Source organism: Coregonus lavaretus (genome assembly GCF_964263955.1).
Source record: "Coregonus lavaretus genome assembly, chromosome: 35".
Lineage (NCBI taxonomy): Eukaryota > Metazoa > Chordata > Actinopteri > Salmoniformes > Salmonidae > Coregonus > Coregonus lavaretus.
In genome coordinates this window covers 11,379,859-11,396,604 of record NC_140022.1, presented here as the reverse complement: position 1 = coordinate 11,396,604, position 16,746 = coordinate 11,379,859, and the positions used below count along the sequence as shown (strand labels likewise).

General features: G+C 44.5%; 1 protein-coding gene across 1 annotated transcript in view; it reads left to right on the top strand.

The window, feature by feature from the left end:
• The first annotated feature begins 1,858 nt into the window (after window positions 1-1,858).
• Window positions 1,859-16,746, top strand: part of LOC311109649 (inositol polyphosphate-4-phosphatase type I A-like) — a 47,574-nt gene continuing 32,686 nt past the window's right edge. The window contains exon 1 of the mRNA XM_084152602.1: window positions 1,859-1,950. The gene's annotated coding sequence lies outside the window, so the exon portion shown is untranslated. The remainder of the gene's footprint in view (window positions 1,951-16,746) is intronic.

Sequence of the window (16,746 nt, the reverse complement as noted above, 5' to 3'; positions counted from 1 at the left end):
TCATCGACCTGGCCAAGGCTTTCGACTCTGTCAACCACTGCATTCTTATTGGCAGACTAAATAGCCTTGGTTTCTCAAATGACTGCCTCGCCTGGTTCACCAACTACTTCTCAGATAGAATTCAATGTATCAAATCGAAGGGCCTGTTGTCTAGACCTATGGCAGTCTCTATGGGGGTGCCACAGGGTTCAATTCTTGGGCTGACTCTTTTCTCTGTGTATATCAATGATGTCGCTCTTGCTGCTGGTGACTCTCAGATCCACCTCTACGCAGACGACACCATTTTGTATACATCTGGCTCTTCATTGGACACTGTGTTAACAAACCTCCAAACGAGCTTCAATGCCATACAACGCTCCTTCAGTAGCCTCCAACTGCTCTTAAACACTAGTAAAACTAAATGCATGCTCTTCAATCGAACGCTGCTGGCACCCGCCCACCCGACTAGAATCACTACTCTCGAGGGCTCTGACCTAGAGTATGTGGACAAATACCTAGGTGTCTGGTTAGACTGTAAACTCTCCTTCCAGACTCACATTAAGCATCTCCAATCCAAAGTTAAATCTAGAATTGGCTTCCTATTTCGCAACAAAACCTCCTTCACTCATGCTGCCAAACATGCCCTCGTAAAACTGACTATCCTACCGATCCTTGACTTCGGCGATGTCATTTACAAAATAGCCTCCAACACTCTACTCAGCAAATTGGATGTAGTCTATCACAGTGCCATCCGTTTTGTCACCAAAGCCCCATATACTACCCACCACTGTGACCTGTACGCTCTTCTTGGCTGGTCCTCACTACATATTCGTCGCCAAACCCACTGACTCCAGGCCATCTATAAATCACTGCTAGGCAAATCCCTGCCTTATCTTAGCTCATTGGTCACCATAGCAACACCCACCCGTAGTATGCACTCCAGCAGGTATATCTCACTGGTTATCCCCAAAGCCAACACCTCCTTTGGCCGCCATTCCTTCCATTTTCTGCTGCCAATGACTGGAACGAATTGCAAAAATCTCTGAAGCTGGAGACTCTTATCTCCCTCACTAACTTTAAGTATCAGTTGTCAAAGCACCTTACCGATCACTGCACCTGTACACAGCCCATCTGAAATTAGCCCACCCAACTACCTCGTCCCCATATTGTTATTTATTTTGCTCATTTGCACCCCAGTATCTCTATTTGCACATCATCGCTTGCACATCTATCATTCCAGTGTTAATACTAATTATAATTATTTTGCACTATGGCCTATTTATTGCCTTACCTCCATAACGTGCTACATTTGAACACACTGTATCTATATATATATTTTCTGTTGTATTTTTGACTTTATGTTTTATTTAACTCTGTGTTGTTGTTTTTATCGCACTGCTTTGCATTATCTTGGCCAGGTCGCAGTTGTAAATGAGAACTTGTTCTCAACTGGCTTACCTGGTTAAATAAAGGTGAAATAAAAAAATTAAAAAAATTAAAATAATTGTTCTGTAGCCTGGTTTTCCCCAATCATTGTGACCATCATGTCATTGACTTCTGTTCCGCTCTGAATCTAAATATAGTTCTTCATCATGCCTTTTATTGGTCATTCCAAAATAAAATTTTCTTAAACCCATTTGGTCTTTTTCCCAGCACACTGTACAAGGAAATATGTAGCCTATCATGATTTATTGAAAATAGATTTATCTTCAATAAAGTTGTATTTTCCGTTGCATTTATCTTATTTCATTGTAGCGTCCTTCTGAACGTGCCCCAGACTCAAGTAGGGGGAGGTTCCTTTTGATGAAGTTGCAACGTCACATGATACAATGTAGCCGAGAGGCAGCGCGAGATCACACTGCGGAGTGCACAGACAGGCTGGAAACAAACGTAACAAGCGAGCACCCCAACGTCAACACCAACGGCTGTCTCTTTCCCACCAAATGAATTGTCATCAAACGTCGTAGAAAGGTTTGTGTCTTCAACTTGAAATGCAGTTATCTGGTTAGCTGGAGTGGCAGGAAAGGTCGCCATGAGAAGGTTAGCATAGTAGCTAATTTGCTCATTTAATTGTTTACACCTCCTTGAAAAAAGCTTCAACTTCGAAGTTGTCTTTTTCTCTGTATAGTCAGTTATCACCCATATGGTTTTCATTTATTGTGGTCTACAGCTAGTTATTGCCTATGATACGTTTAGATATAAACACCACCTGCAACTTAGGCTAGTCATCTTATTTTCACACAATGTTTTCATATGGGAAGAGAGGAGCGAGCAGAGGATGCGCACTCTGCCTCTAAAGACCAACACATACGGGTCTTTTAATGTCGCTGGACATTCTATTCTTTCCAAGGTATCCTATGTATTCTTTCCTAGTATTTTATGACTATGTATCTGCAGTCAGGCTGTGAAATGATATCCATAGCCCACTGAGTGCCTGCCTCTGTGTTTATCCACTTAAACACTCTTGGTCCATGATAAACCATATTCTAGTATTTTATTAAATAATCTATTACCATGAAATTTTCTCACCTAACATTCATTATCATCATGACTGGTTCTTAGCATTGCCAGGGCAACACTGTAAGTACAAATCTATGACGACTGTGTTTTGTGTTGGCTGATCTTGAATGGTGGAGTTAGGGGGTTCTAGCTACTGAAAGTGGCAGTGGTGGGTTATATAAGCCTGTTGGGAGAGTGGTGGTGCGGTTGACAGCCCTTTCCTAGGAGCCTCAGTTAGTTCCACATGGCTAAAATGACAACAAGCTGTGCCATGTGTCAGCTATACAGGCCAGATGGGTGGATTATTTAACATTCTGTCTATCTCAGCCTCATCATCACCACCAGTGTAGTCTTCTACCAACGCTTTAACTGGAACTCTGTTTTCTTTTAGCTCTAGTTTTCTTGTAAGATTACTATTGTGTTTATTTTATGCATTTGTCCTGTGTGTGTGTGTGTGTGTGTGTGATCAGTATCAACACAGCCACTGTAATTGTATTGTAAATCATCCCGTTGTGACACAGGCTGAACTGGACAGGGAGTGTCCAGAAGAGTTAATTATGAACCAGTGAAACCTCATCAAAATTATTTATCACTATTCATCCTCAGCAGTTTTGTCTCTGACCTGGAACTGAGAGTGTAAATGGTGTATATGCAGGGCTCCCTTGTAAAAGAGACCTTGGTCTCAATGGGACTCCCTGCTAAAATAAAGGTGAAATAAAAAAGCACAACACTGGCCTCAGCAACAGGCTTACCCACACAGGCTCTTATCACACAGCTTGTTGAAATTGGGGAGGACGGGCTCATAGTAATGGCTGGAATGGAATAAATGGAATGGTATCAAATTCATCAAACACATGGTTGCCATGTATTTGATACCATTCCATTCACTTTAGCCATTATTATGAGCTGTCCTCCCGTCAGTAGCCTCCTGTGCTGAGAACCCAGTGTCTCTGTCCCATCACAGCACTCAACTATACCCTAGTATGTTTTGCACTACTTTTGACCAGGGCCCATAGTACACTATATAAGGAATAGGGTGCATTTCGGTTCACTAGGGAGTAGTTGTGTCCGAAACGGCACCCCTTTGTACTGCTGGATTAGCTCAGTCTCACATGGACCAAAGTGGAGATACTGTATGTTGGTGGAGATATGAAAGGAAGAATTCATGACCAAGAACATGACCAAGTTGTTAGGGTTGGCAGTGAAAAATGACATCTGTTTGAGAGGCATACTTCAGTGCATGGCCAGAGGTGTTGGTCCTTAGCTGCTTTTGCTGTGTGCTAGTTTGCATAAAGAATGACATTAGCATGATTTAATAATAATTCATTCAACTTTTATAGTGCTATTCATTACATAACGAATCTCAAAGCGCTTTAAAGCCCAAAAAAACAAAATACAAGCAATTTAGAAAAACGACACCATTCATGAGATGGACAGTCATAGCTTGAGTGAGTGGTTATCTGAGTTGATGACTACTACAAACCACTATCTGAGGTCGTAAAGGCAGACTCAGTCAGTAGTTTCCTGGTAGGAGCCATCGGAGCCAAGGTCAAGGGGAGGAGACATGCTTATTGATTGATGCTTATAGGAAGCTTACGCGTTACGACCAGGCATGTGGAAGATCTGGAAAGACCAGGAACCGTTTCTGAGACTACTCCCAGTTGGCTTGACTAGGCTATTGCTCACAAGATTCTAGTGATTTGTAAACAACTACAGTACTAGATTGTACTAAGTATGGCACTGTAGTTTTGAGATTCAATATAGTAGCTAGCTACCTCTCTCTCGCATGCACACATGCGAGTGCACAGGCAGACCCTGAGGCCACAGTGTATGTATGGGGGAGTGCTGTGACTCAGCAATGGGATTTTTCTCCCACTGGGCTCAGAGGGCAACCAGGAGCCTGTTGATTCATCCTACTCTCTCTATCTCTCTGTCTATCTCTCTCTCAACGCTCAACAAACAACACTCACTCTGTAAACAAGCTCAGAGAAGACACTCTTATTAACATTCATATCAGTATTAAACACAGTGAACCTGACACACACACAGCCAGTTGAATGCTCTGCCTACTCTGTTGCTCTTACAAGCCAATAATAGCTTCCCACAGAAACACACATTCAATCAGGCCCATGCATGTTGCATCATACGATGCTCCTGGAACACGCTACACTCAACTCCTCTGCACTCTCATGTTATCATTCACTCTTCTCCAACACAGGTACACACACACATTGACACACCGTTTCTATGTTTGCTATCTTACTAATTACACTGCTATAATAATCATGTAGTTTTTTTCCTCCGGAGCCTTTGTCATAAAAGTCTGATAGTAAAAGTCTCCTTTCGCTTTCATTAATTCACTTATGAGTGACATTGTAAATCTTGCTCCTTGGTGGATAGCCGGTGCCTCAGACAGCAATAGCTACTCTGCCTCGATGCGTTACCTTGCCTGTCTTTGCTGTTTTACACTGAAATCTATTAGACCTGTACCAAAGTTGTTGTTTTGGGGATCTGTGCTGACAGGTCTACAGTCAAGTAGTGGCGGGTGCTTCCCCGAGTCGACTGTCTCTGCCCGTGTCTCAAATTACACCCTATACCCTATGAGGTGCACTACTTTTGACCAGTGCCCATAACGCTCTGGTCAAAAGTAGTGCACTTTCTAGGGAATAGGGTGCCATTTGGGACATAAACCTGTGACGCGTTTCCCTCTTATGCAACAGACTGAATTATTGATGATAGCATGTGCAGAAAAGTGAAACCTGTCGTCGGTCGATCGGTCAGGCCCTACACTAAACGATACTAAGGATAGGACCCCTGGAGAGAGGGAGAGCATGACTGCAAACGTGACACAGAGCAGGGAGCAGGGAAATGTTCTCTAGCCACCACAGTTGATTATTTATTGGTCTGGGAATCCACAACATGTATGACAGGCCTACAGTATACTGTAATGTAAAGCTCTTTCACAGTTTCTTCCTGGAAGTTTCCAAAATCACTGAGGTGTTCTGGAGCAGGGTTTTGGATGGGAACAGTGACACCTCTCCCCTTCATCCCCTTCCTCGTCTGGACAAAGCCAGTCTGGGTCCTCTCAGCCCAGTTTGTCACAAAGCATCCACAGTCCCAACTCGCCCTGTTCCTCTCTGTCCCTTCCTGTCTCTCTCCCTGTCTCTGTGTATTACTGCTGGAGAACAGTGTCAGCCAGAGAGAAGACAGGACCTTATCAGTCTGCTTCTCTTAGCTACTGCAGGAATACGAGAGGGAGAGAGAGGAGGGAGAGGGACAGATGGGGAGGGGGAGAGGGAGGACGAAGGAGGCGGGCAGAAAATACTAGAGCGAGGAAGAGAGCGGGAGGCAGAGAAAGAGAGAGAGATGGGGAGAGTGTAAGCAGTGATGATGATGCTGCCTGCTGCTGCGTGTGGGTTTGTTTACCTGCTGCTCTGCTGTGAGGAGACAGAATCCACCGCCAGGCCCATCACTCGCTACGCAGACTGTCATCTTACCCTATAGACGAGGAACAGAGCTGCGCTGTTAGGATCAGAGATGTACTAGTCTGTCTGTACATCAGTAGCATGCGGCCGGATGTGGATCAGCCCTTCTACAGGCATCCACTGTGCTGTGTCACTCGCCACCATGCTGCTTCATTTCGTAGCGGCTATGCTAATGCTACTATCTACAGGTTGCCTGTAGCATTCACTGGATAAAGGTAGGGAAATGTTCTGGGATTTTAAGCCTAGTCTATGTATTGTATCTGACTTATGTGCTGACTGGACTGTAGCCATTTTGCGAAGGCTACTACTTAGCATCCCTTCTTATACTCTGTCTGTAGAATTAGGCACTGCTCTAACCCCCTATGGTGGTTTTGGCTGGGGTGAGGAGCTCAGATGGGCCGTTGACAGGGAATAAATAATACCCAGCGTCCTCTGCATGCTGTTCTAAACGGCCGCCCTCGTCAGCCATAATGAGTGAGTCCTCTTCAGACTGCCTATGAAGGAGGAATCTAATGGCAGAAACATGCATTTATCATAGCGTGGGTTTATCTATTGATTTAAATAGGAAAACAGCTCCTTGCTGCTCTGTGGCAATGTTTATCTAGTCTTTGTTGCAGTGTTCAGTGTTTGTGTGTTAACTCCCACTAGTGAGATTATAGGCCTGGTTTCTCGGCTACGCCAACATTGGGTTGAATCGGATTGGTTAGCGCTGAACAGTAACAAAAGCCTACACTCACTGGGTCCCCACGAACAGGCTTGAAGAACACTGGTCAATGCCAACATTCGATAACGTGACTAATGTCAGCTATCTGAAGACATTTTTGGACTGTCAGTTAAATTGGGGATGTGTTTCTTCCTTAAAGTAGACTCAGTGAAATGACGTTGCAACAAGCAGCACCGGACATATTGAGTTGGGCGAGATGTAACACCTTTGCTGTCACACACAGTATCACACACAGCGTGGTAGCCAGGGGATCAAAACAGTGGAGAAGTTGAGCCTCGCACTTCAACACTCTTAGTTGTTGCGGAAATAATATAACGGTTATTGTGTTTTCACTTTGTAAATGTTTGTCACGTCCCGCTCATCCCATTGAGTTAGGTATTCAGGATAAAGTCAAAAGTGACACGGACGTTTAATCATAACGGTTCAGAGCATTTCCATGGTAATGGAATTATGCTGAAACTCCGATTTATCACTTTTAGAAAAATGTATACCAAACAAAAAACATTGATTTCAACATTTAATAAAACATAGAATGTTATGCACGAAGACTACTTTAAAACATTTTCACTGAACATTTTACAAAAACACATTTACCGGATGAACTGTGCAGGTACAAAGTTTGGTAACAGAATAAAACTGAGGGAGATTTTACCGTAATTACCAAACCTTGCATCTGCTGTTTTTCATTTTACATTTACATTTTAGTCATTTAGCAGACGCTCTTATCCAGAGCGACTTACAGTTAGTGAGTGCATACATTATTTTTCATACTGGCCCCCCGTGGGAATCGAACCCACAACCCTGGCGTTGCAAACGCCATGCTCTACCAACTGAGCTACATCCCTGCCGGCCATTCCCTCCCCTACCCTGGACGACGCTGGGCCAATTGTGCGCCGCCCCATGGGTCTCCCGGTCGCGGCCGGCAACGACAGAGCCTGGATACGAACCAGGATCTCTAGTGGCACAGCTAGCACTTTAGTATTTTATTTATTTATTTACTGTGTAAATTGTTCAAAGTAGTCATTGTGCATAGATTTGTATGGTTTGTTAAACTTTGAAATCAGTGGTTGTTGTTTGGCATTAATTTTAAAGTCTCACCGTGGAATTACCCTTCACTGACTTTGAGTCTCTCTCTGAAGTTCTTCTTTGGGTTCCTATGAAATGATGTAATATTGAAGTCCTCTTAATCTGAACCAAGGAACATGTCTGACCACTTCCCTCAATGTGAACATTTCCTGATTGCAGTTCAGGAAGTGAGGTAAACCGAAGGAAATATGCAAGACTGTACATTTTGCCCAGCTGTGAGACACTGAACGTGAATAAGCTGTTGATGTTCAAAGCTCAGTCAAACATCGTCACACAATAGGCACGTCATTTATCTCATAGGGACTTCCTGGTTAAAATCAATTAGACAAATAATGGCAAAATAAAGCATAAGATAGAATAAGATCATTCTGTCCAACTCAGGGCCTCTTCCTCAGTTGTGTGTTGATGTGTGAGAACAGTAACAGCACTGACAAGCATGCACCACGTGCCTCAAACACTGAGGACAAACAGTAATCTCAGTCCTCTTTGCCAGCCTAGAATAGTAATGATATTAGGTCAACAGCTTAATTTGGGGAAAGCATGGCTGAGTCGTACGCTTACCTGACTTGACTGATGTGGAGGCTAGATGTGTGGGTAGACTACAGTACTGTAGATGGCAAGTGTTGCTCTCCTCTCACTGGTTATGTCATCATGATAGTTAACCAATCAGCCTGCTAGCTGGTCGTGGCTCCACATGGTTGCAGCCAGTGCTGACTCTCTCACTGGCATACTAATGATGCTACTGCATATTGTAGGCCTATATCATCACATGTTCTAGATGGATTTGTCAAAGCACAGTAGCTGCTTTCAGTGAGTTGTCTCTACACTTTGAAGGTCTGCACCAAAATAATGGTGTTAGTCTATCAGAGTGTACAGTGTATGATGGAAGATGACAAGCAGTTATTTTGAAATGTTACTAGCATGTTTTAGGCTTGTGGCACTGTTAGTTACACGTATAGAATGAGTCACATGGACCATGGTTTAGTTTCCCCCTTGGGCTGGGCTGAGTGTGGCTGTGTGAGCTTGTGAGAGAGAGCGAGACTCACACAAACAGAAGAAGGAACAGATGATTCAGATTAGAGCATGAATCATTTCTTTAGAAGTTCAGAGCAGCTGTAACCCTTTCATATGAAAATTAGCATCTCCCGACCCCCTACATGTTTTATCTGACACACACGCATACACACACACTAGGGCTGACCCCAATTAGTCGACTGGTTGATTGTTTGGTTGTTAGGCTGTTGGTCGACCAAGATTGTTTTAGTCGAGCAGTAACAAATATATATATATATATATAGATATATATGCGCCCATCTCAGTGAGCCATTGTGGAGGCCTAGACTAAAAGCCAATTTATGCTTGATCCGTAAAATTTGGTTGGAGGCTCCATATGGAGGGTGTGACGCAATTGCGGAGCCTCCAGAGGCATGCAGAGGCCAAATTGAGCTCCATACCGCATTGCCATGCGCCTCCCAAATGTTGTAACAATGCGGAGGGCTCTGTGTAGCTCCGCATTGACATGATTGGTTGACGGTAGGTGGGGGCGGTACATCCTGTAGAAAACACAAACTCACTTCCTTGACAACAGCTCTGCACTGCTCCCCAAAGTGCAAGAAGTATGAATGCCCTGACTTCTGCTGAGACCATATCACCGTAAATGCTGCATGGCCAATGCAGACGTGGGATTGACCATGCGCCCAGATGCACAATGCACTTCACTCTCCAGAATGCACTCTCTCCTGCCAATTTGTGCACATTCATTGTTTCATAACTTAATTGTGTAAATTGTTTGCATATGATTGTTAGTGTATATCAATTCCCCATTACATATATCACCAGTAGTACATTTACCATTAATTCCTATCGTTTCTAATCTACAATGTTTGTTGCTTTGGTTATGGTAATTTCTGTTAATGCATTCAATATTATTATTCCAGCCTTCTCGTTGTCATTGTCAGAGTGGACACATTGTTTGCAGAGTGCGCATCCTATGCTACACTTGTGAGAAACACGTTTTGGTTTATTTCATTCCATTTATGAGTTTTGTCAAAATAGTCATTGTCTTTTGTTTGGAGCGCTCCTGTCAATGTAGATTATTTTATTTTTTTAAACCTTTATTTAACCAGGTAAGCCAGTTGAGAACAAGTTCTCATTCACAACTGCGACCTGGCCAAGATAAAGCAAAGCAGTGCGATTAAAAACAACAACATAGAGTTACATATGGGGTAAACAAAACATAAAGTCAAAAATACAACAGAAAATATATATACAGTGTGTGCAAATGTAGCAAGTTATGGATGTAAGGCAATAAATAGGCCATAGTACAAAATAATTACAATTAGTATTAACACTGGAATGATAGATGTGCAAGAGATGATGTGCAAATAGAGATACTGGGGTGCAAATGAGCAAAATAAATAACAGTATGGGGATGAGGTAGTTGGGTGGGCTAATTTCAGATGGGCTGTGTACAGGTGCAGTGATCGGTAAGGTGCTCTGACAACTGATGCTTAAAGTTAGTGAGGGAGATAAGAGTCTCCAGCTTCAGAGATTTTTGCAGTTCGTTCCAGTCATTGGCAGCAGAGAACTGGAAGGAATGGCGGCCAAAGGAGGTGTTGGCTTTGGGGATGACCAGTGAGATATACCTGCTGGAGCGCATACTACGGGTGGGTGTTGCTATGGTGACCAATGAGCTAAGATAAGGCGGGGATTTGCCTAGCCGTGATTTATTTGTTGGCCTGGAGCCAGTGGGTTTGGCGACTAATATGTAGTGAGGACCAGCCAACAAGAGCGTACAGGTCACAGTGGTGGGTAGTATATGGGGCTTAGGTGACAAAACGGATGGCACTGTGATAGACTACATCCAATTTGCTGAGTAGAGTGTTGGAGGCTATTTTGTAAATGACATCGCTGAAGTCAAGGATCGGTAGGATAGTCAGTTTTACGAGGGCATGTTTGGCAGCATGAGTGAAGGAGGCTTTGTTGCGAAATAGGAAGCTGATTCTAGATTTAACTTTGGATTGGAGATTCTTAATGTGAGTCTGGAAGCAGAGTTTACAGTCTAACCAGACACCTAGGTATTTGTAGTTGTCCACATACTCTAGGTCAGACCCGTCGAGAGTAGTGATTCTAGTTGGGTGGGCGGGTGCCAGCAGCGTTCGATTGAAGAGCATGCATTTAGTTTTACTAGTGTTTAAGAGCAGTCGGAGGCTACTGAAGGAGTGTTGTATGGCATTGAAGCTCGCTTGGAGGTTTGGTAACACAGTGTCCAATGAAAGGCCAGATGTATACAAAATGGTGTCGTCTGCGTAGAGGTGGATCTGAGAGTCACCAGCAGCAAGAGCGACATCATTGATATACACGGAGAAAAGAGTCGGCCCAAGAATTGAACCCTGTGGCACCCCCATAGAGAATGCCATAGGTCCAGACAACAGGCCCTCCGATTTGACACATTGAACTCTATCTGAGAAGTAGTTGGTGAACCAGGCGAGGCAGTCATTTGAGAAACCAAGACTATTTAGTCTGCCAATAAGAATGCGGTGGTTGACAGAGTCGAAAGCCTTGGCCAGGTTGATGAAGACGGCTGCACAGTACTGTCTATTATCGATTGCGGTTATAATATCGTTTAGGACCTTGAGCGTGGCTGAGGTGCACCCATGACCAGCTCGGAAACCGGATTGCATAGAGGAGAAGGTACGGTGGAATTCGAAATGGTCGGTGATCTGTTTGTTAACTTGGCTTTCAAAAACTTTCGAAAGGCAGGGCAGGATGGATATAGGTCTGTAACAGTTTGGATCTAGAGTGTCACCCCCTTTGAAGAGGGGGATGACCGCGGCAGCTTTCCAATCTCTGGGGATCTCAGACGTTACGAAAGAGAGGTTGAGCAGGCTAGTAATAGGGGTTGCGAAAATGTCGGCGGCTAGTTTTAGAAAGAAAGGGTCCAGATTGTCTAGCCCAGATGATTTGTAGGGGTCCAGATTTTGCAGCTCTTTCAGAACATCAGCTGTCTGAATTTGTGTGAAGGAGAACCGGGGGGGGGGGCATGGGCAAGTTGCAGCGGAGGGTGCAGAGCTGGTGGCCTGGGTAGTGGTAGCCAGGTGGAAAACATGGCCAGCCGTAGCAAAATGCTTGTTGAAATTCTCGATTATTGTAGATTTATCGGTGGTGATAGTGTTTCCTAGCCTCAGTGCAGTGGGCAGCTTTAGGAGGTGCTCTTATTCTCCATGGACTTTACAGTGTCCCAAAATTTTTTGGAGTTAGTGCTACAGGATGCACATTTCTGTTTGAAAAAGCTAGCCTTTGCTTTCCTAACTGCTTGTGTATATTGTTTCCTAACTTCCCTGAAAAGTTGCATATCGCGGGGGCTATTTGATGCTAATGCAGTACGCCACAGGATGTTTTTGTGCTGGTCAAGGGCAGTCAAGTCTGAGGAGAACCAGGGGCTATATCTGTTCTTAGTTCTGTATTTTTTGAATGGGGCATGTTTATTTAAGATTGAGAGGAAATTACTTTTAAAGAACAACCAGGCATCCTCTACTGACGGAATGAGATCGATATCCATCCAGGATACCTGGGCCAGGTCAATTAGGAAGGCCTGCTCGCTAAAGTGTTTTAGGGAGCGTTTGACAGTGATGAGGGGTGGTCGTTTGACCACGGACCCGTTACGGACGCAGGCAATAAGGCAGTGATCGCTGAGATCCTGGTTGAAGACAGCAGAGGTGTATTTAGAGGGTAAGTTAGTCAGGATGATATCTATGAGGGTACCCATGTTTACGGATTTAGGGTTGTACCTGGTAGGTTTGTTGATCATTTGTGTGAGATTGAGGGCATCTATTTTGGATTGTAGGATGGCCGAGGTGTTAAGCATATCCCAATTTAGGTCACCAAGCAGTACGAACTCTGAGGATAAATGAGGGGCAATCAATTCACATATGGTGTCCAGGGCACAGCTGGGGGCTGAGGGGGGTCTGTAGCAAGCGGCAACAGTGAGATACTTATTTCTGGAAAGGTGTATTTTTAGAAGTAGAAGCTCAAACTGTTTGGGCACAGACCTGGATAGTATGATAGAGCTCTGCAGGCTATCTCTACAGTAGATTGCAACTCCACCCCCTTTTGCAGTTCTATCTAGACGGAAAATGTTGTAGTTGGGGATGGAAATTTCAGAATTTTTGGTGGCCTTCCTAAGCCAGGTTTCAGACAGGGTTGGCGGAGTGTGCTAACGCAGTGAATAACTCAAACTTAGGAAGGAGGCTTCTGATGTTAACGTGCAGAAAACCAAGGCTTTTACGGTTACAGAAGTCAACAAATGATAGCTCCTGGGGAGTAGGAGTGATACTGGGGGCTGCAGGGCCTGGGTTAGCCTCTACATCACCAGAGGAACAGAGGAGGACTAGAATAAAGATACGGCTAAATGCTTTAAGAACTGGTCTTCTAGTGCGTTGGGTACAGAGAATAAAGGGGCCAGATTTCCGGGCGTTGTAGAAAAGATTCAGGGCATTATGTACAGACAAGGATATGGAAGGATATGAGTACAGTGGAGGTAAACCTAAGCGTTGGGTAACAATGAAAGAGAGAGCATCACTGGAGGCACCGATTGAGCCGGTCTCGGCGTGTATGGGGGGTGGAACAAAGGAACTATTTGAGGCAGTTTGAGAGGGACTTGGGGTTCTACAGTGAAATTGTATAATAAGAACTAACTGGAACAGCAATAGGCAAGGCATATTGACATGGGAGAGAGGCATAAAGCAATCACAGGTGTTATTAGAGAGAGCTAAGACAACAACTTTTAATAGCGATAAAGTTTGGGCTGAGGCTAAACAGATAAACAGGACAGGGTACCGTGTAAAGGAACAGTCCAGCAGGCATCAGCTGTGCAGCTGAGTGATCATAAGGTCCAGTGAACAGCAATATGTGAGTCTGAGAGCAGTTCGAATTGGTGCTTCAGCACAGCGAGCAGGAAGCACGGCTGTTTGCGTGTGCTAGCGGGCCGGGGCTAGCAGACGGATCTTCGTGGTCGTCGCAACGGGAAGCCTGTTGAAACCACAGACGATTACGTCGGCAGACCAGTCGTGATGGATCGGCAGGGCTCCGTGTCGACTCTAGGAGGTCCCGTCCGGTTGACAGAGAGGTAGATAGCCGGGAGATGTGCCTGCCTCAAGGCTAGCTCAAGGCTGATTAGCCAACAACAACGTTCATTTGGTTGCAGCTAGCTAGTTGCGATTATCCAGTGTTAAAGGTCCAGTGATTCAGTGATTCCGGCAGAAAATCCGATGTTCTGGGTGAAAACCGCTAACGGTGGCTAATAGCAAGTAGCTAGTTAGCCGGCTGGCTAGTTTCAACTGGAGATTCTAGATAAAGGTGAGTAAATAATAGAATCCGTTCCACATTGAGGGAGGCGGGTTGCAGGAAAGTATATTTAGTAGAAGGATGAAAAGTGTGATAGGGAAATATATACATAAAATACAAAAAACAGGCTATTTACATGGACACACAAGAGAACACGACCGCTCTGCTACGCCATCTTGGATCTGAGTAAGGACGCGCACGCATAGAAGTAGGCCTATAGGCTACCTGGCCTGCGCACAAATGTAGGCATATAAATGTGCCCATTTTGGGGATCTGATAGTATTTCTGATTGGCTTAACGCACAACAACTAATGACCTGTGGAGCTTCTCAAAGTAATGTTTTCTTCTCCTAAAACAGTAAGCAAACAAAGTCTGTTTTTACATCCATTGAGAATTACAATTGTTCCTCAATGTATTTGAAAAATCTTTCCAGCGCTCTCCCTTTTGATAACCACTCAGCGTGAAAGGGAAAAATGTAATGCTCTGATCCAGTGGAAACGTCATAAAATAGGCCTTCTTAGATACATTACTTCTTATCAGTGCTTGACTTGGACAGAAATAGGTTCCGGTATTCATTTCGGGTGCTGGTACTGTTTATATTTAGGTGCAGGAGCTCCACAATACTTTTTAGCTAATATCCTATAAGAGGAACAGGAGCTCAAGCAGTAGAACATTTGAGGTGCCGATACTCGGCTCCGGTGAGCTTTTGCCCAAGTCAAGCACTGCTTATTATCCTTTGCGCAAGTAGCCTACAGCTGTGTCTGTCCCGAGCTCCCTGGCGCGGGAAACTCTAAGGGCCCGGAATATTTTATACAATGTTGCTAGCGGCGCAAGCTTCGGGCAGGACCCAAGTTGGGTCTCATGGGTCCTCTGTAGCTCAGCTGGTAGAGCACAGCGCTTGTAACGCCAAAGTAGTGGGTTCGATCCCCGGGACCACCCATACACAAAAAAAAATGTATGCACGCATGACTGTAAGTCGCTTTGGATAAAAGCGTCTGCTAAATGGCATATTATTATTATTAAGTTAATAGTTGATACAATGTTTCAAGTTTGTTGCAGACAGGCCATGTGTAGCCAATGTGATATATAGGATATTTCTTTTTATCAGGACATTTTCTACCTGCAGGCTGCAATGTTTTTATTTGTTGGCTTTATGTAGGCTATTTTTACATAGTTGGCAATAGCAATAGAAGTTACTTTTTCGGTTTATCATTTTCATTTAGCTTTGGATAGAATTTTGATTAACCACATAAATGATTTTGCGATATGAAGACACTTTCACGAAAATGTGCATATGAAAACCATAACTGGCACGCAGATCGTTAGAAATGGTAAGATAAATTGGCATTCCACATGAGAAAGGTTGCCGACTCCTCGTGTAGCCTATTACCGTCAACTTCAGGAGAGTAATGGCAGAATCTGCGAAAGCCAGCAGGAGCGGGAGGAGAATTGTTGGGTCAGGTTTTTTTATTCTTGTTATCTAGATCTCTGGTGCCCTCTTGAGGCATTTGTCTTATTTCATCAAACCGTGAGCTTAAAGCATCAGACAAGCTCAATGCATATAGTTGATTTTATAAAAACGCATAGGGTGTGTCTATATATGGAAAAATACACCATTAAAAATGTTGACCAATCGATTGGTCGAAAGAACAGACGACTTTCGGTCAACCAATATTTTTTTTTTGTCGCGGACAGCCCTAACACACACACACACACACACTCCGTGACACAAAAACACACACACACTCCTGGTGTGTGTGTGTGTGTGTGTGTTTGTGTGGAGAGGGTGGTCCGGTGGCTCCAGTTGATGGTGGCTCCTGGATTGAGTATATGCAGGACTGCTTCTTAAATAGAATGATGCACAGACACTGCACTGCCTCAGTAGAGCCTCAAACCACACCAGACACACACACACCTTCAAAAGTGAGTTATCACTGAGAGAAGGCTGGTGACTGGAGAGAGGGAAAGAAGATGGGATGGGGGGGGGGGGGAGAGGATCAGGTACACCCTGAGCTGTTGAACAGTCCCCTCACGTCTGTCCCTCCCTCTCCCTGACATGACTACTGTAGGAACTAGGCAGCCAGTCTAGTCTGGAGGACAGCTCTAACTACTGTAGGAACTAGGCAGCCAGTCTAGTCTGGAGGACAGCTCTAACTACTGTAGGAACTAGGCAGCCAGTCTAGTCTGGAGGACAGCTCTAACTACTGTAGGAACTAGGCAGCCAGTCTAGTCTGGAGGACAGCTCTAATTACTGTAGGAACTAGGCAGCCAGTCTAGTCTGGAGGGCAGCTCTAATTACTGTAGGAACTAGGCAGCCAGTCTAGTCTGGAGGGCAGCTCTAACTACTGTAGGAACTAGGCAGCCAGTCTAGTCTGGAGAACAGCTCTAACTACTGTAGGAACTAGGCAGCCAGTCTAGTCTGGAGGGCAGCTCTAACTACTGTAGGAACTAGGCAGCCAGTCTAGTCTGGAGGACAGCTCTAACTACTGTAGGAACTAGGCAGCCAGTCTAGTCTGGAGGGCAGCTCTAACTACTGTAGGAACTAGGCAGCCAGTCTAGTCTGGAGGGCAGCTCTAACTACTCTACATCAAACAAATGAAAGTGAAGAATATGTAAGACTTGCTGCAC